The sequence below is a fragment of the Anolis sagrei genome, chromosome 1 (genome assembly GCF_037176765.1).
Source record: "Anolis sagrei isolate rAnoSag1 chromosome 1, rAnoSag1.mat, whole genome shotgun sequence".
Lineage (NCBI taxonomy): Eukaryota > Metazoa > Chordata > Lepidosauria > Squamata > Dactyloidae > Anolis > Anolis sagrei.
The window spans coordinates 22,896,760-22,923,810 of NC_090021.1; the positions used below are offsets into that span (position 1 = coordinate 22,896,760).

A 27,051-nucleotide genomic window follows, 5' to 3' on the forward strand; every position below is an offset into this window, starting at 1 on the left:
GTTACTGTAGACATTCTTGGTAGAAAATCTAATGGAAACATTTGGTTATTATGAGTACTGAGTAGTAGTGGGGGCAGAATTCACTTAATTTGCATTTTAATGCAAACCAACCTAATTTGTACTTTCCAAAGTAATATGCAAACTGGAATGTAATTAGCCTTAAATTCTGGCCTTTCTCTGGTTTTTGCAGGACAGTTTTCCGTTAAGAAATGTGTACCAAAAGAGACACAGAAGGAGAAACTAAATATAAAAACGAGTGCATTACCTTCTAAGAGCCAGCAAAATGTCCTTGGAAAAAACCCATGTAAGGCAAGGAAAGACCTTCATACCCCAAAGGCACCAAACCCCATCTGAATTTGGAAGCTAAGCAGGGTCAACCCTTGTTAGTACACGGATAGGAGACTCCCAATAAATAACAGGTGCAGATTTTATTTCAGAGGAAGGAATTGGGAAGAAGTATTGAAGTATTCTTTGCCTAGGAAAACCTTGTTAAATTCACAGTCACCATAAATAACACACACCCATGGATAATTACACACAAAAATCAAATGATTACTCCTAAAGAATTGCTGTTGGGCCACACAAGGGATCCCCTTGGGATCATTGAGGGGAGGGGGAGGTTTTTGGTGACCCCCTCTTTAAATATTTGCATGAATGTGTTGATTTGGGTCTTAGGACAAGTGTTTGGAGTAGTGGTTAAGCTGAATCATATCATCCCTTGGTGAGAATTGAGGATGGCAAAGCAACTAGTCAAATGTGGACTAGGCAAAACCACCGTTAGGTGGATCTGTAATTGGGTAAGCAAATGAACCCAATGGGTGATTCTCACCAGTGCTTCCTCTTCATCCTGGAAAAAGGTTATGAGTGGCGAGCCATAAGCAGGGTTCTGTCCTGGGCCTGGTTTGGTTCAACATCTTTATTAATAAATGAAGGGTTAGAAGGCATGATAATCAAGTTTGCAGATGACACCAAATTGGGAAGGATAGCCAATACTCCAGAAGACAGGAACAGTATTCAAAATGATCTAAACAGATTAGAGAGATGGGCCAAACCTAACAAATGAAGTTCAACAGGGATAAGTGCAAGGTACTCCACTTAGGCAGAAAAAATGAAATGAAAAGATACAATGAAATGAAAAGATACAGAATGGGGGACGATGCCTGGCTAGACAGCAGTATGTGTGAAAAAGATCTTGGAGTCATCATGGATAACAAGTTAAACATGACCCAACAATGTCATGTGGCAGTTAATAAAGCCAATGGGATTTTGGCCTGCATAAATAGGAGCATGGTGTCTAGATCCAGGGGAATCATGCTACCGTTCTATTCTGTCTTGGTCAGACCACACCTGGAATCACACTGTGTCCAATTCTGGGCACTGCAATTCAAGGGAGATGTTGACAAGCTGGATTGTGTCCTGAGGAAGGCGACTAAAATGATCAAGGGTCTGGAGAACAAGCCCTATGAGGAGCGTTATGTTTAACCTGCAGAAGAGAAGGCAGAGAGGAGACGTGATGAGGGCCATGATCAAGATGTGAGGGGAAGTCATAGGGAGGAGGGAGCAGGCTTGTTTTCTGCTGCCCTGGAGACTAGGACGTGGAACAATGGCTTCAAACTACAGGAAAGGAGATTAGGAACATTAGCAGTGGAACTCTGCCCCGTAGTATGGTCGAGGCTCCTTCTTTGGAGGCTTTTAAATAGAGGTTGAATTGCCATCTGTTGGGGGTGCTTTGAATGTGATTGTCCTGCTTCTTGGAAGGGGGTTGGACTGGATGGCCCATGAGGTCTCTTCCAATGCTATGATTCTATAATTCTATGGTTCTATAATGAGGCCAATCATTGTGTTTAGTGAGGATTCTGCCCTTGTGTGCTTATGAGGATTGTATGGATGTGGAGTGATATTTTGGATACGTTGGGCAAGTTGGGTTTAGATTATTGCTTAAGAAAAAAATCTTGCTCTCTACTAGGGTACAGCAGCATGCTGAGTGGGTAGATAGAGATACATAGCTAGATTAAGATTTGTCTAGATAGAATCTATAATGGGAAGATTAATGGGAAAAATGGAAGTTGTGGTCCAGTTATGTCGGGAAGGCTCAGGTTCCTCATTCATGCTTCAAAGTAACCCATTATTTGTCATGGTGTGCTGTCAAGTTGACTCCTACGTCTGGTGTATCTACCACAGGGTTTCCTTGGTAAGATCTGTTCAGAGGAGACCTGCTTTCCTCTAAGGTTGAGAGACTGTGACTTGCTCAAGAGCATCCACTGACTTTCCATGGCTGAGCAGGGATTTGAACCCTCATCTCCCAGAGTCATAGGCTCAACGCTCAAAACACTGCACCTCACTATCTCTCAGATACCCTGTTACAATAAAAAGCAAATTGCCATTCTCATCTGTAGTCTGTTGGAGCAGAAATGTGTGGTTTTGATTTCCAATCATATTTTGCTCATCGGGGAGAACTAAAATGTGAGTCTATCACCTCAGCTTATTAGAGAGGGAGAATAGCCTCCTTTGCACCCCATCTTTCATCATGAACCCTTGCAGCGACTAATAGAAGGGAAATGTTGTTGAGTTTCTTTCTTCTCCTCTCAGAGGGGAGCCAGCTGGGTTAGAAGGCCTGAGGCTGGGAATATAGAGCATAAGGAAAAGTGCTGCGCTCACAGACAACCTACCCCCACTGCCTCTCTGAGTGGAATTTGCTGGGGGCGTCTGAGGTGAAGCATTAAGAACCAGAAAAGCAGCAGAGTTCACCCAGCGTTTCTTCACCTGGAGAACATTGCAGTTTTCTAATGCTTTTTGTGCCCTGTCCAAGTCACAGCTTTGGCTCCATCCGGGGGAAAGTGTGTCCAATACGCACACCCAAAACAAGTGCTTCCAAAGAAAGGAACAATGCTTTCCTAGAAGGGCCAGAAGTGGTGTAGAGTGATGTCACCTTTGATTCATTTGCTAACTTCAGGAGATTTCCTAATTTTTTGGGCAAGGCAGTGACTCTTGGTAAGGCTGGATAACATCACATGGAAGGAATTCTCAAATGTTTGCAAGACATGAATTAGCTGTGAAGGAAATGGCTCTCTCTCAATATAAGGAGTTATTTAACGGCATGGTCATACTGGAAGAAGTGGAGATGACTACTTAATCCCTCATCAGGGAGTGCTGTCGCAGCCACAGAAACATAGTGTACCCTTCAATTGTTTGCAGATGAAAACCGGGACACGCGTGTGCCCAAGTAACATTGGACACTGATTAAGGTAGTAAACATTATTACTGCGGAAAAACTCACAAACTTTGAGAGGCTTCAGAAGATTGCTTTTCGCTCCACCTACTAAAAAGGGGAAGATTCTTCTTTCTTGTCCCTCATTTCTGAAGTAATGTGAGTGCAAACTACTTCTTAAATTTGCAGCAAACTGAGGAAGCTGAGACTGAAGGGAAGAAGAGAGAGAAACCAGAGCATTTTAAGAGCAGCTGAAAAAATAGGATGATAGACGCCAATGGGATTTTTGCCTGCATAAATAGGAGTCTAGTGTCTAGATCCAGGGAAGTCATGCTACCCCTCTATTCTGCCTTAGTTAGACCACATCTGGAATCACACTGTGTCCAATTCTTGGCACCACAATTGAAGAGAGATGTTGACAAGCTGGAATGTGTCCAAAGGAAGGCGACTAAAATGCTCAAGGGTCTGGAGAACAAGCCCTATGAGGAGTGGCTTAAAGAGCTGGGCATGTTTAGCCTGCAGAAGAGAAAGCTGAGAGGTGACATGGCAGCCATATATAAATATATGAGGGGAAATCATAGGGAGGAGGGAGCAAACTTGTTTTCTGCTGCCCTGGAGACTAGGACGCGGAGCAATGGCTTCAAATTACAGGAAAGGAGATTCCACTTGAACATGAGGAAGAACTTCCCAACTCTGAGAGCTGTTCAGCAGTGGAACTCTCTACCCTGAAGTGTGGTGGAGGCTCCTTCTATGGAGGCTTTTAAACAGAGGCTGGATGGCCATCTGTTGGGAGTGCTTTGAATGCGATTGTTCTGCTTCTTGGCAGGGGGTTGGACTGGATGGCCCATGAGGTCTCTTCCAACTCTATGATTCTATGAAATGTATTTGGGCATTGAATGTTTGCCTTTTATGTTTGGAATCCTCCCTGAGTCCCTCCAAGGAGATAGAGCAGAATATAAATAAAGATGATGATGATGATGATGATTATTATTATTATTATTAAATGCAGGATGGTGGCCTTCTAGTTTTTGCCTAAATGCCTCTAGTAACAAAGAACCCACAGCCTAAAATGGTTTGTTCTCTTGTCAAGCAGCTCTTATTTTGGAAGTAATTGAGTCCTTTGGTTCTTATCTACTGGACTTCCACATTACTTGAAACAGCAGCCCCTTGAAGCCTACAACCAGCATAGCAAATGGCCAGAAACTGTGGAAGCCGCAAATCCAAAACATATGGAATACCAAAGGTTGACAACCAGTGAAATCCAGCCTACAACTCAGAGCAGGATCCCAGGCAGATTTTCATCTGGATTTTGCTTAAATACTGTATATATACCCATGTATAAATCAACCTCATGTATAAGGACCTCATCATACTGGTGCACCCCCCCCCCCCCCCCACACACACACACTGTGTTTCGTTTTGCCTCTGTTGATCATACAAATTGGGTTCCAGACCCTTCATTGTTCTCCTTTGGATGCACTCTTGTGGAACAACTCCATTGAACCATGGCCAACTGAAGCAGCTGTCAGTTGAAACATCTTGGAATACAATGTGTCCCTCTCGGGGGATTGGATGCAGGACTCTGAAAATGTTACTATTTAGATTATAACTCTCAGAGACATTCTGGACATGTCGTCAAAGGAGTAAACTTCTAAAAGCACTGTGATATGGCATATCAGATCTGCCATCTGTGAAAAAGTACAACTCTACTAACTATTGAAGAATGGCTATTGAAACTGTTGGACTTAGCTGAAATGGACAAATTAGCAACTCTGATCAGAGAGAAGCCATTGGTGACCTTTGGGAAAGACTGGGAAACTTTAATTGGTATTTTGCGCAGTAATGAGAATAAAATGTTGACCGGAGGATTTGATAATTAGCAGATTAATAGATTGGTTTTATCAGCAGAAGTGCATAAATAGTAATTATATTTGGAGAGGCTAGTTTATTTAATTTTCTATAATCAGTAGGAAGTATGCAGAGGGATCTTGTAGTACTTTGGAGACTCACTGAGAGAACAAAGTTGGTAGCCTAAAATTTTGTGAATTAAGGAGATTTACATACCCCACTGTTAAAGCACTGCTATCTGTAAATAAATACTGTAAATAAATAAAATAAATAAGAACTATCTCGTCCAACCCCATTCTGCCATGTAGGACTACTTGAAGCCACTGGACTACTTGAAGCTTCCAAACAGTCTTCAAAGGCAGCTCCACAAACAGTGCATTGCAGCAGTCCATTCAAGATGTAACAAGAGTATGAACAACTGTGGCCAAGTCTGGTTTCTCAAGGTACCGGCACTGCTAGTGAACACAGGTTTTAATTGTGTGAAATCTCCCCTGGCCACCACTGAGACCTGGGGTTCCTGGCTTAGCGAGGAATCCAGGATCATCCCCAAGCTGCAAACCTGTGATTTCAGGGGAAGTGTAACCCCATCTAGCACAGGCTGTAACTCTATACCCTGTTCAGTACTTGGACAGCCTCCTTAGCAATAGGTGGAAAGGAGTCATTGAGTTGGACATCATATCACCTACGTACATGGTCACTTCCAATTCTAGGCTTTGATTATTAAAATCACCACAAGATGCAGAGCCAACCTTCAGAAATGGGGCTACAAAGTGGAATCCTCGACATGCGAGTGTGGAGAGGAGCACACCACTGACTACCTGCTGCAATGCAACCTGAGCCCTGCCACATGCACAATGGAGGACCTTCTTGCGACAACTCCAGAAGCACTCCAAGTGGCCAGATATGGTCAAAGGACATTTAATCAACTACCAAACTCACAAATTTTGTATTTTGTCTGTTTGTTTGCTTTGTTCTGTTAGAAATGTAATATAATTGACTGGTTGCCCTGAAACGACAAATAAACAAATAAATAAATTAAAATAAATGTGTGAGGTGAATGGATATTATGTTGAAGAAAAAAAGGAGTTTAAGAGAGAGAGAGAGCGAGAGCGAGAGCGAGAGAGAGCAATACACATAGTTTGGTAAAACCCCAAGGGAAAAGCTCAGGAGTTTATATAATCCTACACAAATTTAAGTCAAATAGAAAAAAATGTACGAAGATATGGCTCAAAAGCTTATCTAGTCCAGCAGTTCTGTTTCCACATTGTCTATCTAGCTACCTTTGGCAGCCTCACAAGGAGGACATGAACACAATGGTGCCCTCACATATGTCTCCCTTGCCAACTGATATTGAAAGCCATATTCCTTGTGAGGGTGGAGAAGATATCAAGCCAGCCCTATCAGCAGCCAAAGTACCATTTAACCCACCTTGCATCTCCTATTTTGTCACATGACAGAATGATAATGACTTGGAAGTGTTTCAAACCACCTTTGTCACAGGGTTAATTGCGAATCTTAATACATAAATAAAGAAAAGGCAGACAATTCTGTTTCTGAAGTTCTTACTATATATAAGGAAAGCTGGCAAAACAGGCGGGGATGGGAAGGGAAATGGAGGGCAAAGATAAACACAGTCCTATATATAGTATGTTTGTTCTGGGATGCCAAGTACACCACTTCAGTATGCATTTACACACTGCAAATCTGAGTTTTGTTCTCATGTTGTTCTTGGTGGAATGCTAGCTTACGTGCAGTGCTTAAGTAAGTAGAATCCTGCCATTATTTTTGAGCCCTGCTCCACTTAAGCTGAAATTATGACAACTTGTCAAACCTGGTGAGCTGAGCAGAGAAGAAGAAGAAAAGACACACAAACAAGTTCAGGGCTTCACATAACCATCTTTGCAAGCAGTGTCCTCCCACCCACCCACCATAAAATTACCTTCTCAAACAGTGTTTTAGTAGCTGTTTAGGATCCATTTTAAATTGTGTACTTTTAAGAGGAAAAAGGGATGTTTTAAAGGTACTCTGACTTGTAGTTTATTGCATCCATATTTCATTCAAATTATGGAAAGGAGAAGTGTAGGAGTTTTGTTCTCTGAGACAAGACAGTTGAAAAGAATTATTTCCAAGAGGTCCTGCAATGGAGAACTTGATCATTATTTTTGTTATGTGAGCTGTGTTGTCTTCATGTGGTTTGCATTGGACTTCCTCAACAGGAGTCCTTTGCCCTTGGCCCAGAAATACAAACAAAGGCATAACCAAAGCCATGGGTTGCATCTCTTTGGAATGTCCCCATGAGGCTATGCACAACACAGAAAGAAAAGAAAGGAACGGAAAGAAAAGAATAGGAAAGAGCAAAAAGAAAGTGACTCCTATGTAACAGGCTCGCAGCCAAAGTTTTGAATTGTTACTTGTTGAACTGCAACTCGTAGCATGCTTTGTCCAGCATACCCAGTTTCAAGAAGTATTCAAGTGATCCACATTCCAGTGACAATCCACTGACTTCTGGCCATACTGACTGTGGGATTCTGGGAGCTGTAGTCCAAACAGTAGCTTTCAACTTCTAGTTTACTGCATAGAACATATTGTTTTGGTTCCATTGTTTCCTATGTCCCTTTGTCTTTGGTAAACAATAGTTGCAATATTTATTAATGGTTGAGATACACACACACACACACACACACGCTGTAACAGATTAATACTCTTCCATAAGGACACAACAATTGCAAACTTTATTTCCAACTTTTGGACATCTTTTGGACATCTTCCTTTGTGCGTAATCCATTGACCCCAATCAACAAATAAACTCATATAAACAATATTTCTAGTCATTAGCACACCTAAATTTGTAGATTATTTCAGTTGCTCTACCACCAAAATACTTTCACCTCACCATTTACCAACCTTTACAATTTTTCCAGTACTTAATTGTATTATCTATGAATTAGCTTTGGTCCAGATACTGGCTACCATTTTATTACTGTGAAAATAGCAGAGCTCAAGAAAAGTCCTTTTTGGACCATAATTCCATAATCTCCACTCTGTGGTCTATTTTAATTCACAACAGCGGTCAGATATTGTTTACATTTTGATCATATAATTGCCTAGGATTTTTGTGCAATTATGTTCTATTAGCGTAATTATATTTTATTTAAGTAGCTGTATTTTGTATTACAACCACAAAAACAACAACAGCATACCCTCTATCCCCAAAGGAGACTTAAGATACTTTACATACATATAAAAAGTCCATAATTCAGTGCCATAATTTAAAATCACACAACATCAGAAATGCAAAACGGACAGTAATAAACTAATTACCAGAATATAATTAAGATTAAAGTAATACTTTTCTGTATTGTCGAAGGCTTTCATGGCCGGAATCACTCAGTTCTTGTGGGTTTTTTCGGGCTATATGGCCATGTTCTAGAGGCATTTTCCTGACGTTTCGCCTGCATCTATGGCAAGCTTCCTCAGAGGTGAGGTCTGAGGAAGGCAAACTTTGCATAGGCAAACTTTGGCCTTCCGGGTGATTTGGACTCCCAACTCCCACAATTCCTAATTGCCAGTAGGCTGTTAGGAATTGTGGGAGTTGGAGTCCAAAACACCCAGAGAGCTGAAGTTTGCCCATGCCTGTGCTAGACTCTCCCACACATAAATACCTCTCAGCCCTATGCTGTCCCAATAACATGAACAGTGGTGGCTCTTGTCAATTTCAGGAATGATTCTTTCCTGCACATCCTAGGAATTTCTTGGTTGTCTCCAGGTCTGAACCACTTATGTTCCGCTTCCAAAAGTAGTGGAACAGTGGTTGAGTGTGATGGTGGTACACTGGGCTCTTGTTAACGAGAAACACCACATATTTTAGCTCTCAATTCCTCTGGAAAGTTTTCCTTGCCTTTCTTCAAAGAATTTGGCTATTTTTGAACAAAAATTAGAGCCTAAAGAAACTACTTTTTAATTGTGGCTCTCAGAATCCTACAAACAATGCTACTTGAGAAAATCCACATCTTTTATTTTTAAAAGTAACTTTTCCAAGTTGTATTCCAATCTCCTGAAAGCGGCTGGTTTAAAACTCTCAGGGCTGAAAGCATCAGTCCAACATTACACTGAATCCAGGTGACGCCACAGGTTTATGTAAACACATTACAATCTTGGCAGTTTCATTTTTTCATCTCTGCCCGAGATGTTGTAGAATTGCTGCCAATTATAATAAACAATAGAGAGCTACACAGACCAATGGTCAAACTCAGTATAAGGTGGCTTCCCCCATCTTAAGCATTAAAGTTCTAGACAACCATAGATGCTGTTGAAGAAATCTAAAATCAAGATTTTTTTCAAGTAACTAATGCAGAAGTGATTTTGAAGCAAAGGAACCATCACTTCAGACCATTCTCTTGAGCATGCTGATATCTTAAATAGAAATTTGAAGCCATCTATTTTAATAGAGTCAAAATTCATGTTTGTAGTCAATTCGAAAGTGAGTATGTAAATGCATATTTCTAAATAAATGGTTTGCAAATATACCTGCCAGAGTGTTAGAAATAATTCTGAGATTTAATGTGGATGTAGTTGGCATTGAATATTCATGAAATTAAATCACACAAAACTCTTGCTGACAGTTGAGAGGGAATGAAAACACAACCCCCACCAACACCATATTGGGCAAGAGTATAAACACAATGACAACTTATACATTTTAGAAAAATGAAACAAAGACATTTGAGTCTGATTGCAGATTCAGTAACACCAAATCTGTGTGTGGTAAAGTCAGGGCCGCGGTAGCGCAGTGGGTTAAACTGCTAGCTGTAGAAAGCTTGCTCACTGGAAGGTTGAAAATTCAAAGCCGTAGGAAGGGGTGAGCTCCCACTGTTAGCCCTAGCTCCTGACAACCTAGCAGTTTGAAAACATTGAGCAGATCAATAGGTGGGAAGGTAAAAGGCACCTGGCAACACGACCAGTACGTGTTTATAGACAAGTCTCTTCTGCTTGGAAATGGAACAAGAGGTCCTCCCCATGGCCGGAGTTGAGCACTGCCTCCAGACACTGGAGATGAAAAGGGGAAGCCTTGCCTTTGTCTGTTTATTAGTCTGTCATTGTTGTTCACTATGTAAAAGTCATTGAATGTTTGCATATGTATGTATTTACTGTAATTTGCTCTGAGTCCCATTGGGGAGATAGAGTGGAATATAAATAAAGTGTGTTATTATTATTATTATTATTATTATTATTATTATTGCAGCCTTCTCAAAGTCTGTACTGTGTCTGTCTGTAATGGTCAATATTTTATACACATGTGCTATAAATTATATCCAAAATATGAGTATCCAAAATATGAGTCTCTTTCTCTGGATGTTTTTAAGCAGAGATTGGATGGCCATCCGTTGGAGGTGTCTTAATTGTGTTTTCCTTTATGACGGGCAATTGGACTGGGTGGCCCTTGTCATCTCTTCCAATTCTATGTGATTCTGTGTCAATCTGGGACCTGAACCCCATTGAAGAACCTTTAGTCAGACTGTATTTCACCACCTAAACTGTCTCTCAAGATTGTTAGGAGGCTAAGAATGGGAAGTAAGGTTTTAAATGCCTTAGAAGAATGGTGGTTAACAGAAACATAAATAAATAAGAGTTGACTCTAGCCCTTCTCCTCATTTATCGATTGGAAGCAAAAATCAGCCCATGCTCCACTTAAAATGTAGTGCATACTCTAGTTTAGGTGGTGAAATACAGTCTGACTAAAGGTTTTCCAATGGGTTTCAGGTCCCAGATTGCCACAGAATAACATAGAATTGGAAGAGATGACAAGGGCCACCCAGCCCAATCGCCTGTCATAACGGAAAACACAATCAAAACAACCCTGACAGGTGGTCATCGAGCCTCTGCTTAAAAACCTCCAGAGGAGGAGACTCTGCCATCCTACAAGGCAGCATATTTCACTGTTGGAAGAGCTCATACTATCAGCAAATTCTTCCCAATGTTTAGGTGGGATTGTTTTTTTCTGTAATTTGAATCCATTGCTCCACATGCTAACATTACATTTCCCATCACTTATGTTTTCTAGTATTTCCGCTGCCACTGAAATGCATCTATTTACAGGCCTAAGGCTGAAAACAGTTTATAAGCAGGTAAACAAATTAAGCCCTCCACGATTTGATGAAAAATCAATCAATTTCCACCAAGGTCCCATGATCTACATTAGATGGTCACATATTTTGCCATTGTACCAATACTGGCTTGTAATTTACATGGCAGTGGGTCAGAGAATTCAGTACAGGTTTTAGAGGGAACTTTAGATGAGCAATTCAAACTAAAAGCGAAAGTGCATTCCATTCACCATCCACGCTAACATGGAAACCACCAATCAATACTGGTATGATTGTTTTTGTTGTTTTATATCTATCTCTTGTGGATGATAAGGGCCGTAAGCTTTGATCCCTGCAATCTAACTGGAATCTGCCATTCACAATGGAAAGAAAATTCACACTGTCATGAATATGTGTATTAATAGTGTGAAGAGCAAGTAAATTATATGCAATTAGTTTAAAACTCTTCTCTATGATCCAATCCAGTTTCAGATTATTTTTAAATTACGGTTTTCAAAGTCCTTACTGATATATTTTAATATGGATTAGTTTTATATGCTCTTAACTGTTGTAATGTGTTATTTGTTATTCCTCTTTATTTCAATCTGCAGGAAGATGTGGGTAAGAAACAACAACAACAACACCAATTCCTCTGCAGTATTTTTAAAGCAAACATCCCAAGGAAAACACAATGTGTCCAGTTTCTGACTTCATTTCTATTGCAGGATAGTGGGGACTTCTAAGATTTGTACTCCCAAAATGTAACTTTTCCAACCTCTACCCTTGGGCAATGGTCTAAGGATACAGTGCAACAGCCTAAGGGCCCTTCCAGATGGATCCTATATTCCAGAATCCAACTCCAGATTTTCTGTTTATCCCAGATTATCTGGCAGTGGGGTCTCATATAATCCATTTTAAAAGAGAAAACCTGGGATATAGGGCCTGTCTGGAAGGGCTCTTCCTGAAGTTCAAAAAGTCAAGCTTAAGACATTTTAGGGATCTGAAGTTCTTCCCGCAAAGTAGAATTTCCATGAATGACTCTGAAGTTTTGAGCCAAATATTTTCTTAACTCTTCAAACTTTGAGTTGTTTCAACTGTAGAATCATCGATTGTGAGGAATTCGTGTATATGCATAAATGTGTACTGTATTCACTGTTTTTCCTTTTTCAGGAATGTATTTGTTGTATATACTGTATTGCTTGCTTAATATGTAATAATGACCTTTTGCAAATATATTTATTGCAGATGTGTTGCAAATGTATTTTTACTGTAGAATCATAGAATCAAAGAGTTAGAAGAGACCTCATGGGCCATCCAGTCCAACCCCCTGCCAAGAAGCAGGAATATTGCATTCAGATCACCCCTGACAGATGGCCATCCAGCCTCTGATGTTGAAACAAACTCGACAAAGACTATCACCACTGAGCTATCATTGTTGTACATTTGTCTTGCCTTCTCCCCACCCCTTGGACGTATGACAGCTTACAAAAATTGAAGCAGAAGAATCAAAACCTCACATCATTAAACACATACCAAATACAATTAAACTATCAATAGAATTTTTTTAAAAAATCTAAAAATACTTCCATTATAAATCAAGTAAGACATCTTATTAAAAGCCTGCATCGCTAAAGTAGTCAGTGCCAAAATGCCTGCTGAGAGAAAGAATTAATCACTAATCACTGGAAAGACTACAAGGAAAAAGTCAGATGATGAAACCACTGAGATGTCCCTTTGTTGTCTTGTCACCAAATGCAGCCGGGAGGGTGATTTATTTTTTATTTATTTACTGTATTATTACCCCACTCTATCTCAACCTCAGAGGGGACTCAGAACAGTGATGGGAGATAAGGAAAGTCCTTCTTGGGGCACCTCAAATCCTAGGCAGTCTATAATGGGAAACACAGTGTTTCAGATAGCCTGGTTCTGAGCTGCATGTGGATTTATAATTCAAATCAGTACTGTACATTGCATTCTGCCCAGAAATAGACTGTTGTCTATTTCAAGAGTTCTTCACAAGTAGACCAAGTCAACAGTATGGTTGCAATTGTATTGGCCAACTGAAGGTCTGAAAACCATGTCCCATGTGGATCAACTTAGGGATCTGGGTGTGTTTAGCCAGGAGAAGAGAAGGTTAAGAGGGGGCATGATTGCTTTGCTTAAATGTTTGAAACAATACCAGATTGAGGTGGGAGCGAAGTTGTTTTTGCTGAACATTGCTGACCGCAACCCAGTGATTCTGGCCATAAAAGCCTTCAACAACACATTGGGCTGTCGTAAAGACCTCTCTCTTCCAACAGGCCTACTCAGACAGTCTTTAAACATTAATTTTAAATGCATGTCCTTTATTTAATCTCTGTTTTGTGTATTTTAATATGTATTTGATAGAGATATGTTTTGGTGTGTAACTTTTATAGAGGTACATTTATTACGTGTATTTGTGGTGTTTTCCCCCCCTGTGCTTGTGTGTTTTAATTGTTCTGTAACCTGCTTTGAGCCATGAGGAGAGGCAGGTAAGAAATAAAATTATAAAATTATTATTATTATTATTATTATATCTCTTGGAAGTGCTTTATTATATATTCCTGTATGACCCTTGTGGTCTCTTCCAATTATGATTATATGAAGTTCCCAGTAGCAAAAGATACTCTTTGGATGCATTGGATTAATCCACTATATTACAAGGAAACTGGGGGCCCTTCCTTACAACCCAATATCCCAGAATATCAAGGCAGAAAATCCCACATCTGAGTGTGTACTCAAATAACCCAGTTCAAAACAGATATTGTGGGTTTTTTCTGCCTTGATATTCTCGAATATAGGGCTGTGTGAAAGGGCCCTGGGGGGCTGAAAGGGATATAGATTACAACAATATACAGTAGACATATTTATAATATTATAATGGAATACAATATACTACTACGACTAATAATAATGCAATATTATAATTACATATTTTAGATTGCATGTAGTATTAATAACAATATTACAATATAATGGTATAGTACAATATAGTCATCAATAATATTGATATTGTGCTATGCTAATAATATAATATTGTGTGTGTGTGTGTGTGTGTGGATATATCTTGTAAGCCGCTCTGAGTCCCCTTCGGGGTGAGAAGGGGAACATATAAATGCCATAAATAAACAAATAGGTCTCAATTGGCCCTTCCACACAGCCCTATATCTCAGAATATTAAGGCAGAAAATCCCATATTATCTAAGTGTAGATTGAGATAACCCAGTTCAAAGCAGATATTGTGGAATTTTTTGCCTTGATATTCTGGAATATAGGGCTATGTGGAAGGGGTGCCAGAACATCAAGGCAGAAAATCCCACAATATCTGCTTTGAACTGAGTTATCTGAATCCACACTGCCATATATTCCAGTTCAAAGCAGATAATGTGGGATTTTATTCAGATGTGGAAGGGACCTTTGAGTTTAAATACAGTATATTCTGGCGTATAAGACTACTTTTTAACCCAAGAAAATCTTCTCAAAAGTCAGGGGTCGTCTTATACGCGGGTGTAGTCTTATGCATGGGAATTGTCTTAACTCTATATTTTAATTGGAAAAGTTGGGGGTCGTCTTATACGCCCAGTCGTCTTATATGCCGGAATATACGGTAACACTGAAATGCAGCTAAGCCAAATCTAAGGGCTCTTCCGTACATGCCTATATTTAAGAATATCAAGGCAGAAAATCCCACAATATCTGCTTTGAACTGGGTTATCTGAGCGCACTCAGATAATGTGGGATTTTCTGCCTTGGTATTCTGGGATATAGGGCTGTGTGGAAGGGTCTTAAGATTGTAATCCTGAACAGGCTTTCCTGCAAGTCAAACCTGCACATATATCATTTATATGCATCTTTTGAATTTTACTTAACAGTTCCTCTACAAATGGGGCTGCTCCTTTCTTTCCAGTACATGCATTTTACAAGTTCTTTTTGATTTATTGAAAACCATTAGCCAGGTATCCTATCAACACTTGATAGGATCACATAAGTTTTTATTAGAGTGTTAATGGCAAAAAAAGTATTTGACCCCATAGGAAAATATTTCAGAAATGTGTATTAAAACTTAATTATTAAAAGCTCTGAAAAAAATGCATTCACCCCTTTCGTAAATGCATTTATAGAAAAAAAAAATCATCATTTAGAAAATGGCATTTCTTGAAGTCATAGCATTAGATGTAAATTTAGGCTTCTTTAGTTCAAACTCATGGAAATCAATTGGACTAAAGTTATTCATTGTTAACTGATTCATTGGATTAATTCAGTGTTAATATCAGCTAGAGTAGACAAACTGAAAATGAACAATTTTGGGGGGTAAATGCATACATAGGTTCCATAGCTTTCTACCGTGGTTGACTGGCACTAGATTTGGCTCATCGATTCCAGTGGATCTCTTCCAAGGAAGACTGAGCCCCCTTCCACACAGCTGAATAAAATCCCACATTTTTAGCTTTGAACTGGGATATATGGCAGTGTGGACTCAGATAACCCAGTTCAAAGCAGATATTATGGGATTTTCTACCTTGATATTCTGGCTGTGGGGCAGGGCCCTAAGTAAGCTCCCAATCCCATGGAAATTCATTCAAAATGGGAGAAGAAATTCAGGAGCATATCAGGATACTTTTTTCATGGCAAAGGCAAAGACATTTAGTGAAAAACTCTCCTCAAACTATGCACTGGAGCTTAACAAGATAAAGATTTAGGGTCCTTCCACACAGCCATATAACCCAGAATATCAAGGAAAAAATGCCACAATACCTACTTTGAACTGGGTTATCCGAGGGCCCTTCCACACAGCCCTATATCCCAGAATATCAAGGAAGAAAATCTCACATTATCTGCTTTGAACTGGAATATATGGCAGTGTGGACTCTGATAACCCAGTTCAAAGCAGATATTGTGGGACTTTTTGCTTTGATATTCTGGGATATAGGGCTGTGTGGAAGAGCCCTGAGTCCATACTACCATATATTCCAGTTCAAAGTAGAAAATGTGTGGAAGGGACCATCATTCCTAAAATATGCCAGTTTTTTTTATTTCTATTTTTTTGGTCATGTCAGGAGCGACTTGAGAAACTGCAAGTCGCTTCTTGTGTGAGAGAATTGGCCATTTGCAAGGACATTGTCCAGAGGATGCCTGGATGTTTTTTGATGTTTTTACCATCCTTGTGGGAGGCTTCTCTTATGTCCCCACATGAAAAGCTGGAGCTGATAGAGGGAGCTCATCCACACTCTCTCAGGATTCGAACCTGGCTGCCAGTCTTCAGTCCTGCGGGCACAGGGGTTTAACCCACTGCGCCACTGAATGTGCCACTTTCTAATGAAGCTTTGCAAAACCAACTCTACAATCAGGAAGCTTTCCAACTTGCTTCTCAAACCCTGATTTTATATCTTTTGCAAATGAGAGGCTCGCAGTTTGGAAAAGATAATGATATAAAACAACTGCCTACCTGGTTACCCAAATTTAAAATACACACAAGAAACAGGCAAACTTGTATTTTGTATAGACTCAGTTTTAAAAACTGGTTGCTGCTCCTTTCATGTTAATATACCAGTTTACAATCTTGTTAAAATTATTGCTCACAGTTGAAGAAGACGATTCCAGCAATGACACTAACACTCCTGAGTCCTTCCCTTGCATAGAAGGCTAGGGACATTGACAATAGGATGCACACAGTTGTTATATGAATGGATCCAGGCTTTCACAACACCAATGTCGATTGAAGCCACAGGAAGATCTTTGAACAGGATGTAATCAACCCATCTGCGTTAAGAAATGTACCTTTGACTGCCAAGAGAAACACAGTTGTTTACTGAAAGCTCTTTCTATAACTCTGTGGCTCAGCGCATACAACAGTGTTCATGCAGGCTTAAATGAAAGCTAAGGAAGTCTCCATTTCCAAATACTTATGCTTGTGTAGCAAATACACTGGGACAATAAAAGATGATACAATGCAAGGCTTAAGGGCCTTTCCACACAGCCCCATATCCCAGAATATCAAGGCAGAAAATCCCACATTATCTAAGTGTGGACTCAGATAACCCAGTTCAAAGCAGATATTGTTGGATTTTTGCCTTGATATTCTGGGAATATCAGTGGAAGGGTCCTTAGACGTACAAGCAATGCTGCTGATTTAGTCAATGCAAAAACCCATCATAGGGGGAGGACCCACTATTATTAGTACTAGTTTCTTGCTCCTTCTTGTAGCTTTTTCTGTTTCCTCCTCAGGAAAGTTGCTCTCCTTTTAAACTTCAGCCAAAATATCTCACTTTTATAAAACATTCTCAACCCTTCAATATATACTCTATTATTCTGGGAATTTTAGAACTTCCCCATTCACAGAAATGCCATAAGTGAGCTCTCTTTTCCTCACTTACCCTTGTCAAGTCTCAGCAGTTCTCCTTATGCAGAGCCGAAGGGACGGAGAAGCTCATATGAAACACTTCTTTAGTTTTACTAGAAACAAAGAAGTTTGGTCGCTTGTCCTTTAAGTGTCTCTAAACATGGTTTGCATAGCTGGATCGCAGCTTATCTCGGCTTTTCTGCTTTTGCTTCCATACATGGATCTGTTCCCAACAGTAACACCAAGCTGTCGAAAAGAAGCTATCTGGCAGCTTTCAGCTTCATCCAACACATAAGCGATAAAAAAAGCGCTACCCTTTCTTCCTGGCACCTTTTTACAACCTTTATTCCATGCCACCAGAGCTCTATCTCCCCCACCTTTCAAAGCACCGGTAAGGCAACATATTGCTTTTCATGGCTTGCTGGAACAAATCATTTGAGACTAGTATATGCAACCATGAAAAATTGATGCTTAGGCTTACAGTGTACTACTTAAAATGGCTTCAACCTCTAGTATCTCTCTTCACTCGTTGGCTGCTTCTTCTCAAAATATTTGTACAGTAATCATCAAGACCCACTAAATACACATGGAAAAGCTTTTTCAGAAACCCAACAACCTCTGTCTTCACCAAGTTCCCAGCAGTTTATTTTTAAGAATACCTTTTTTTAATTCCTTAGAGGTCAAGGGTATGTTTGTTAAGTCATTTGGACTCGGTTCAAGACAATATACATCATGTCTGTCATGATAGGAGTTTAAGAGTCACATATTTTTGGAAAGGGAAAGGGAAAGGCACAGGAGAGTGGTCATGCAGTTCCCAGATTAATAACAATCGCAGTTTACCCCGAAAGCACTGGCTCTGCTATCATTTCTAGAGGATTCCTATTACAATGGATGACACATATGTGCCAGTTTCTCCCCATTCTCCAGCGATTGCCTAAAACACTGACACTGAGATAATGTTATGACACAATGTGTAAAAAATCTTGGCAAGAACAGAGGCAAACGGAATAATTGCCGCCAATGTGAAGGCAATATTGTCAAGGGGGACAGTATGGCATGACTTCTGCTCAACATCTGACCTGACAAGTTGACTTCTGGGCCTGAGCTATAATCTATGCCCTGCCCAATATTTAATAGTTCCCCATTTGTCCACCCTGATACTGCTGAAATGCTCGTTTCTACATAATGATGAAAAGCACCAGAGCCTTGTCCTTTTCCTCCTTTGTAGCTAGCTACCTTTGTAGACCCGGACATATGCTAGGTGTCTGATCTTTTGTTAGTGTCAGTAGCGACTTGAGAAACTGTGCATTTGATTGACGATTCCTTTGACAGATGGTCCCTAACCATGACCTAAATTCAAGTTCCTATATCTGATTACTACACTTTTAAGTTAAGTTAAAACAGTATTTTAAAAACTCTAAAATCATAACAGTAAATAGATAACAACACTCAAAAACAGGGGTATTCCAGACAAGAAACAATCAGGGCCAGCTAATCATTTCCCAACAAAGGATTCCCCAGGCAGTAAGAAGTTAGACCTTGAAACTGCTGGGCCATTAAATGCTAATCAAGGTGGTATATTGCAACATTCACACCTACCTCAAACAGACAAGAGTCATTTCTCTCACCGTGGACATTCCACAGATATACAAACCCCATTTTCGTAGTTTCCAACAGACCTCACAAGCTCTGAAGATGCCTACCATAGATGCAAGCGAAAGGTCAGGAGAGAACGCTTCTGGAACATGGCCATACAGCCCGGAAAACATGCCTGTGTTGTTAGAATGTGGACGAGTAAAATCACATACATCTGAAAAAATAGAACATGCCCATGGTTTTGTCAATGCAAATAAAAACTATATTTCCACTAGAAAAATAAATTAACAAGTTGCATGTTGGAAAATGTGTATCAAAATATGTAGGAACCTGTTGTACAGGGAAAAAAGAGGCCTCAAAATCTGATAAGCAAAAGGGATGGAATGAAAATTACACACTGCAAAAAAAAAAAAAAATGAAGAGGAAGAAGAAGAATGAGATAGAATGGAAGCATGAATTGAAAACTCAGGCTTTCAACATCACTGCCATTTACACATTACCTAAAAAGATAAGGTTTGCTTAAGACACACACACACAGATTCATATTTACTGATAGATTACATGCTTGGTTTTTCTATTATGACTGGTTTACCCCCCAGTCTTTATGGAAGCCTCCTTGGCTCAAGCACTGGAGTAAAAGAAGGATATTAATAAATAAAATGAAACAATAGCTTTAATAAATCTAGAAACAATGGTTTTATTGTAAATAGAAATGCAATATATCTCGCCATTGTAGGGGAACTTCAAGGTCTCTCTTTTCTCTTCTTAGAGTCTTTTATCATTAGATCAGATATGGAGTGGACAGTCAATCACATTGTTCCTTTGAAAAGTTGGGTGCACACCTGCTATGCTATTATATTTCTATGCCAGAAACATTGCTCCTGTCAAACTTCTACCTGCCATAAGAAGCCTTGAAAGCACTTGGTTTATGTCAGGAATAGATCACAACAATAAGGAAGAGATTTTGTCATTTATCCAATGACCCACACTTAGCCGTATGAGAAAATCTATCTTAGTTATTCTGTTCCTGCTTCACTCAATATATATATATACCATGGACATAAACTGTATACCATTATCCAGGGCTCAAAATATCCTAAAGATACCAGATCTTATCTGATCTTGGAAGCTAAACAAGGTCAGCTGTGGTTTGTACTTGGGTGGGAGATTGTCGACAAATGCCAGATGTTCTAGTTCACTGCTTTTTAAACTGTGGGTACCGATCCTAAATGGGTCCCGATCCCTGGGGTCATGAAAAATTGGCAATAGTAAAGGTTTTCCAAATGCCCCCTAGTGACTGTTTTAGGCATTACATGAATCGGTTAGCAAAAAAGTGCAGTGTGTAACAGTGGACTCTGCAGAAAATACTTCCACTGTAAGCTTAATGCTTATACGTGTTCAAGGCATTTAATAATTGCTATATGTAAGCCGCCTTGAGTCCTCCCACTGGTAGAGAAAAGCCCAAGCCCACAGACCCCTTAGAAAACTAAGAAAAACTTATGGGCCCTCCATTTGAAGCCTCAGCAGCCTCCCCCAGAGCATAGAAATAACAGGGCCAGGAGAGCCAAGTGGGGGAAGGTGGGAGGAAAAGCACTCCCCCCCCCCCCGCTCTCCTGGTGCATTATTTCTACGTGCTGGGAGAACCTGCTGAGGCTTCAAATGGAGGGCACATAAGTTTTTCTTAGTTTTCTAAGGGGTCTGTGGGCTTGGGTGGAGGGGGATAGGGCTTCCACACATGTGGACAACCCACCCTAGAAAGGGCACAATTTCTGGGGTGGGTATGGACAGGCCCCCAGAAACATCTGTGTTATTTCAACATGGGTGCTTCTGTGATAAATCCTGTCTGGATCCAGCCCTAGTTAGCAATTTCCTGAGTCTCTCATAGTCCTAGTTTGATGATACAAATACACTGGTTATTTATTTATTTATTTATTTATTTATTTATTTATCATGTCAGAAGCAAGTTGAGGGTACATTTAAAATGCATTTTTAAACACAAAGTTTAAAAACTTAGTATTGTGCTAAATGGCTATTGACCAGAAGTTGGCCACTTGGAGTGCCTCTGGTGTCACTGTGAGATACAGGGGATGTGGTTTTTAAAAAGGGAATTTTCAGAGATGTTCCCAATGCCTATATGTCCTGATTTACTGCCATATTAGCCTCTTTCTGCAGTAGGCCTATGTTTTACAGAAAATGCTGATTGTTTGAGAAATCAGTGCTCCAGATAAAAAGTTACGATTCAAGGATAACAGTACATCCGGACAAAAACAGCTAGCTGATGGCAAGTTAGAACTCCCAAGTTTCCCAGTCACTTTGAAGTCATGTTTGCAACAGACTAGCAGATAAGATTGATTCATTGAGACAGTCATGGTCAAAGAAAAATAGACTATAGTTGTGTTATAGTTGTGTCATTGTTAGGATCCCACGTGTGCTATAATGTCAATCAAAATCATAAACAACTAATGAACAACTGTATAGCTAGCTTTGACCAATGAAATGATTTTTTTTTGCAGTTGAAAAGATTCAACTTTTGTGGTGTCCTTCCTTGCCCTCCCCATTGGAAAGGGGGCTCCTGCTTTTTGGGAAATATTTTGGTTTCTTTGCCCCTACACTCCATTATGCATGTGCAGGACTCAGGCTGCATTGTAGTAAGTGGTCTGTGGTTTGCTCTTCTCCACACTGGTGCAATACCAGTTTAGCTGGTGCAATACCAGCTAAAGAGTGTAATTTGTCCAGTGGTGTAGGGCGTAGACATCCTGTGATAATGCGGCATGTCTCATTAAGAGACATATCCACTGTTTTAACGTGGTGTGATGTATTCCGCACTGGGCATGCGTATTCAGCAGCAGAGTAGCAAATGCAAATTGACACCACTTTGGCTTCCAGGGTTCAATTATAGGAGTTGTAGTTTTACATGATCTTTAGCTTTCTCTGCCAAAGAGTGCTGTTGCCTTATCCAAGTGCATAATATTATTTATAAATACAGTTTGCTCAAACATGTGGAGCTGCTCTTCTTTACGGTGGTACAGGAATATATTCTTTCCTTGTTGTTTCTACCTCTGGTTCCAAAGTTTCTGTTAAAGAAGTAAACCGCCGGAACATAACTATTTTGTTAACTGAACTAAATCTGTATGTTTTAAAAGTAACTTGCTAAACTTTGATCCATACAAGATAGAATTAATACCTAGTTTATTTAATCCACCATTAATGTTTTGTGCTTTACACTGCTACGAAATATAGCCATCTGGGCTGAAATTTCTGTCCTTGTAAATTTGAGGTTTGGGAAAATATGCACCAAGAAGCACAGATGCATGTTTCTGTTTAAAAAAGACTAATCCTTAAATCTGAGTTGGAACAATTTTTGATGAGCAAATTGAACAATTTGCTTAGAAATGGACTTCACAGAGTTGAACATCTCTAGTCCAGATGTTGTTGTCTTCCGCTTACAACTATTTCCTCTGTCTCCACATCTGTTCCCAAAAGAAAAAAATAAAATCTGTTAAGAAGGAACATGTTGGGAAATATCCCCATACCTCACCAAGGTAGTCCAGAAGACTAGCTGTTCCAGTTCTGGTTTTGTAAAGAATATATTGCTATATAATAATACTAATAATAATACTACTACTAATAATAATTTTATTTCTTACCTGCCTCTCCTTGTGGTCTGAGGGGGCTTGTGGTTCTGATCAGCAATTATTGTCTGAATTTAGCCTATGGAACATACGTATTTCATACCAAAGATGACCTGGGTCCCAGCCTCTTCTCCTGGTTACAATAGTGATGAATATGGTTCATGTGGATGAGATCCTACTTCTTCTGTGAGAAAGGATTTTGCTGCTTTTTGTTTCTGCATTACACCATGCCTGGAGCATCCACCTGCATCTCACCAAATAATTCTTGGCGAGAGAATTGTACACTAAACCGGGATTGCATAACTGCTAGATGGATGTCCATGTCCATCTGTCCTCTCAAGACCCAGATTCCAGAGCCCTACCAGACAGGCCCAAAAATGCAGGTCCTGTTGCGCTTTTATCTAAGGTGTCCAAACAATGCCTCAGGTAAAAGCGATAAGACCCAGACCTTAGGTAAGATCCAGGCCTTTCCATGTGTGGGCCCTGTGTGGATTGGGTCTGGGGACCACTTCATGCCGGGTTTTTTGGGGAGGGGGTGTGGGGACTTAAATGCGTGCCAAAGCGGGTTTTTAAACCTGTTTTGTCATGCGTTTAACTACAGTGTGGAAGTGCTCCCATTTTCCCTGTTGCATCTCATAATTTTAAAAACTATTTGGAATATATACACACATATATTGGTTATAAATGATCCTGACATGTCCTGACAAATGTGGAGGCAATTTCTAGTTTTTCCCAAAAGATATTTCCTAATCTTAAAATGGCCCATGGGAGAGGAGCATGGCAATTTTGTCCCTTCGTATTTTGGCTCATGTCAGAGTACTTTTGCCGATTGGGTGTCTGTATGATGGGAAGCCTGGATCCTCTCAAAAACCCTTACGGTTTCGCATTCTCTTTACGGGCCTTACTTTTTTCATCCATTGACTAACTGCACATTTTATATGATTTGTAATATAGCTTATGTGCTCATTAAAGGGAAACATTCTTCACTTCCACAACTTGGAAAAGTTATTGTTTTTGGGCTATAGCTTCTGAGATTGCATGAGCAGGGGTTATGCTAGCTTGGAGATATACTTGAAAAGTACCTTAGAAGCATACTTTTAAGAGTTTGAAGGAACCACAAGACCCAATCAGCCCAACTCTCTCTTACACATACACAATGAAAACACTCCTGAAAGATGCCCATCCCATCTTTGTTGAAAGTCCACCAAAGCTAGAATGTTCACCATTGTCTGGGACAATCTATTATAGAAAAACAGTTCTTTCTAATTTTTGCTTGGCATTTATTTGTTTCAACATCTCTACTCTGCTTGCTATTTCCCTTCAATTTTAGTATATAAGAATATTGCAAGTCGCCATTCCTATAGATGGTTAGAGAAAGTAGTGCTACTCATTGTTGTGGATTATGAATAGGTGCTGGGCCACAACCATTGGTTACGAGTTCCCGGTGAAATCCCATTTATGACAATAGAAATAAATATTGTAGCAGTTCTTGGCTCACTGAGAAGAAGAAAAATGCTTGTTTCCCAACACTTTATGACATTCTCTAAGGACCCTTCCAGAAAGCCATATAACCCAGAATATCAAGGCAGAAAATATCACAATATCTGCTTTGAACTGGGTTATATGAGTCCACACTGCCATATATTCCAGTTCAAGGTAGACAATGTGGAATTTTATTTAGCTGTGTAGAAGGGGGCTATGCAAACCGCTAACTGCATATTTCTTCACTGATGAGCATTTTTAGAGTGCCCATTTGCAAGGAAAGCATATAAAAGGCCTCTTTTCCTTGATACCCTTTTCTTGATAGGTGCAAAGCATTAAGTTAATGGCTGCTGTGCAAAGATCCTGCTGTCAAAAAGATTTACCAGTGACATTACAAATCTATGTGGTATGAATCATGGCTTGTTTTGCCAGGAAGTCTGCAGAATCCCAATTAAGCTACATTTCTGGGTGCCATCTTCATTTTATCTCCACTCACAGTTAAGTACTAGAATATTTTCCCTTTTGAGGTCATTAGTTGAAAATAAACGTAATTAATTTTTGTGCCCCCCCCCCTTTCATTTCCCGGTTGCTACAATCCAGAGAAGCACATAACTAACAGTTTTGAGATTGACAAAAATACTTGTAGATCTTCATAGGGTGGAGGGGATTCACATAATAAGGGGTATGAAGCAGATAAGGATTTTCTACAGGTAAAAATAAGGGATTTGGTTTTATTGTGTTTTATTGTGTTTGAAGTACTCAGCAGTGGGTTCATCAGAACCTTCCATCTTAGGAAAGAAGGGACAGACCAGGGATATTCTGATATTTTCTTTAATTCCACCTTTCACAATGTTCTTTCTAATATTTCATTTTATCCCATCAAGAAATATGGCTAAAAGTAAAATGATTAGCACAATCAAATAATTAAAATTATAACCAACCAACACATTATAGCACCAGTATATATTGCCTATGTGTCAGAGGGGCAGCTGCCCCCCCTGCTTTCAACCCTTCTTTCTCTTTTTTCTTTCTTCCATCCTTTTTCTTTCTTCCCCTCTCCTTCCCTTCTTCTTTCCTCCTGTCCATTTCTTTCTTTCCTTCCTTCCTTCCTTCCTTCCTTCCTTCCTTCCTTCCTTCCTTCCTTCCTTCCTCCTTCCTTCCTTCCATCCATCCTCCGTTGCCCTCTAATACATGCCAACTTTCTTTCCCAATGGCATAACAGAAGGCCACTTCACCTAGCAACAGACTTTGTGGTAGAGAAGGATAAACACACATACTTTCACACACACACATGTTGTTGTTGTTCAATTGTTCAGTCATTTCCGACTCTTCGTGACCTCATAGACCAGCCCACGCCAGAGCTCCCTGTCAGCAGTCACCACCCCCAGCTCCTTCAAGGTGAGTTTTAGGAGAGCCAGTATAGTGTAGTGGTTTTGAGTGTTGATGACCAAGGTTCAACTCCTTATTTAAGTTTGCCATAAGTTGGAAATGACTTGAAGACACACAACAGTAAAAAACAATGGATTTTAATGAGTATAAAGCCACTTCTGCACTTCCCCAGAACATGGCAGAACATGAGTCTCCTTCTTTGGAGGTTTTTAAACAGAGCTATATGTCAGGAGTGCTTTGATCATGCTTTTCTTGCAAGGCATGGGGTTAGATTGTGTGGCCTCTGGGGTCTCTTCCAACTCTAATAATAACAACAGCACTTTATATTCCACCCTTCTCCCCAAGGGGACTCAGAGCAGATTACAGCATATAAAGAGATACAGGCAAACATTTGATGCCTTGTTACAGTGAAAAACAATGAAACGCAAATAACACAGACAAAGGCAAAGGCTTCTCCTTTCATTTCTGGCTCTGAAGGTGGTGCTCATCTCTGGCTCTGGGGAAGGTGCTCTTTTCCATTTTCAAGTCAAGAAGCCTGTGCTGTCTGTAGACACCTCCTAGTCATGTGGCCTTTGCCTTTCATGCCAAGGCGGTATCTTATTAATCTCCTCACATTCGCATGTGTTCGAACTGCTAGGTTGGCAGGAGCTAGGGCTAAGAGCGGGAGTTCACCCTGTGCTGTGGATTCAAACTGCCAACCTTCAGGTTAGCAGTTAAGCAGCACAAGGGTTTAACCCATTGCACCACCGTGGCCTCCCTAGGAGTCTATGATTCTATCCTAGAAACTCTAGTATTCTATGATTGCATCATTTCATTAGACTCCAAGGAAGGCCAGATTTGGTGTCTGTGTTACTTCAAGATTCCCTAGGTGCTTTGAATGAAGTGGAAATAGTGGTACTCTTAGGCTTTGGCTCAGCAGTATGTCTCTTTGTACACTCTCCATCATAGCAATGAGCTGACTGTTATTACAAGGATTGGTCTGGGTTGGAAAATAAAACACGTCAAGGAGAAAGAGGCATCGCTGGCTGAGGGAAAGCTTTGGTTCTTAGTTCCTCTGATACCTAGCAAAACTGAGAACTTTGTCTCCCCACCGAGAGAGAACCACAAAGCTGTGTGACCTAATATGCCTTTGCTATAAAAATAAAATAAAATCAAGGATTATCCTGTTCTCAGCAGTGTGCGTAGCCTTGACGTGATTGAAGACGTTCTAAATCCCTTTCCTGTCTGCAAACATTTGCCTATAATGGCAGATCTAGGTGCGTACATCTTGCACGGAGGTAGATTTAAAAATATTATAAGGCTACGCAATTAAATAAAGTGACCTCTCCTACCCAGCCCTTCTACCTGGGGCCAGCAAAACGTGAACCAATGGACATGCTGTGAGATGTAGTCTCTAGTTACTGAGGCTGGTATGCAAAACAGATTTCTAAATTGTGAAGAAAAATGCAGAAA

The 27,051-nt window shown here is 40.1% G+C and overlaps 1 protein-coding gene across 1 annotated transcript in view; it reads right to left on the reverse strand.

Moving 5' to 3' along the window:
- The window catches only part of SLC8A1 (solute carrier family 8 member A1), a 426,510-nt gene extending 408,789 nt beyond the window's left edge, over window positions 1–17,721 (reverse strand). The window contains exon 1 of the mRNA XM_067463246.1: window positions 17,535–17,721. The gene's annotated coding sequence lies outside the window, so the exon portion shown is untranslated. The remainder of the gene's footprint in view (window positions 1–17,534) is intronic.
- Between the last annotated feature and the right edge of the window lie 9,330 nt (window positions 17,722–27,051).